This window comes from Erpetoichthys calabaricus, chromosome 4 (genome assembly GCF_900747795.2).
Source record: "Erpetoichthys calabaricus chromosome 4, fErpCal1.3, whole genome shotgun sequence".
Taxonomy (NCBI): Eukaryota; Metazoa; Chordata; class Cladistia; order Polypteriformes; family Polypteridae; genus Erpetoichthys; species Erpetoichthys calabaricus.
This window is the reverse complement of record NC_041397.2, coordinates 133,821,144-133,822,982: the sequence shown is the minus strand read 5'-3', so window position 1 is coordinate 133,822,982 and position 1,839 is coordinate 133,821,144.

Below are 1,839 nucleotides of genomic sequence, written 5' to 3'. Positions count from 1 at the left end.
TAAATGGCAAGATTAAAGGTTGAAATTTAAAATTTTATTGGCCATCTGTAGTAAACAGGAAGTTTCGGGGGATGAATTATGCCAGCCAACCTTTGCAAAAGAAAAAGTAGGTCAAAGTTAATTCTATGCTAAAAAAATTAAATTGAAAACACAGTGGTTCAGATGATCAATTTTACTTTTGTTACTGTTTTTCAGTATAAATGTATGTGTACGCCATTGTTTCACAGCGCTTACTGCTGCTACCTCATATCTCTAGTGACTAGGGGGCTCCGCCCCCTGCTCGCTTCGCTCGCCAACCCCTGGCGTTGGGACATGACAAAGAGTGAGATGTATGAATTAGATATAGAATAGTGTGCACCTTTGGATGATGCGCATAGAAATAACAAATAGAGTGTTTGGCATATATTAATGTTTTATTGGAATGTGCTCCATGACGTCAGCATCCCGATTAATGTAGTCAAGCAGCGATTTGTATTTATCGGCTCTAAGTGAAGGCTGGTTGTTTTTTATCCACTGCAGATCATTTCATTCCGCTCGAACATAAACGTCAACGATGTATTGTTGAGTCAGCTTTCCTGCATTGAGTAATGGATTAAAGTCGTCCCTTATTGAGAGTCTGTAGGAGAAATATTCTTTAATGGATACACGTGATCGTCTCTGTGCCTGCTGTTTTTTAATTCTTGAAATTGTAGCACTCCATCCTTCCTGTCCAGTTGGAAATAATATGGGGTATGTTAAAGTATTAAGAAGCGGAAAGCAAATGTCTATGCGTTGGAATGTAGGTGTTTTTTTGTTTTTATCAGGACGTAAATGTAGAACAATATCTCTGTGAAATGGAGGCTCACCATCTTTACTTTGAAAGACAATTGCCACTTCATTAACGACGGGCAGATTGTATCGTCTTGGATCTTGTTCTTTGTCCTTTATTAAGACCAAAGCAATTGTAGTTGCCGCTATACCTTCTGCATTTGCTTTTGTATTTGCCTCCTTTTCAACTTCATGTAGCATTTTTATAGACTTAGCTAATGGGTGATTGTTTATGACATGAGTGACGTTTCTCATTATAGGCTCCGTGCATTGTTTGTTTTCAGGAAGGTTCATGCGTTGATATCTAGGATGTAGATTTGTGCATATTTGCGTTGTTGATTTGTTTCAGGGTGCACTGTTCCAATGCGATGCAATATTTGTCCATATATGCGAAAGCAGTATGGGCCATTGCCTTTTGGTGGCCTGATATGTACTCCGGTAGATGCAAAAGCAAATTAACTATTGTAGGATCTAATGCAGTTCATAAAGTTTTTACTTTCAGGCACATCGTTAGTTAGAAGCTTCTTTAGATATTCAGGATATGAATGTAAAGGAGGCAGTCTAATGTGACCTTTTTGACAACAACGTGTAAATTCATTATTTGTATTGCCAGTTGTTTCTTCTGTGAAGTTAAGTGAATGACAATGATTGCAAATGACATTCATTAATCCCAATGAATTTTCCTCAATAGTGGATTCCTTATTGAAGGCGTTTTCAGCCATTTGGCGTAAGCGTTTAACAGGTGTGTGGCGTTGATGTCCGCGACGGGCATGTTTTGCTTTTTGCGTTTGATTGCCTTTTTGTTGCGTGTCCATTATTTGTGACGCGCTATTTTTTTCTTTTTTTTTCTTCGCCTCCGCTTTGCGCAAAGTCCGTTTCAGTCTACGCCGTGCATTGTTTGTATCGAGCCTTGTCCGTTTTTGTATGTCGGTCATTTGAGCTTTGTGCTTTTCGCGTCTTGCTTTTTTTTTTTCTGTCAGTTCATTTGCGCATTGTACACGTCTCCGTTCATTTATTGTGTCTCTTCGCTCC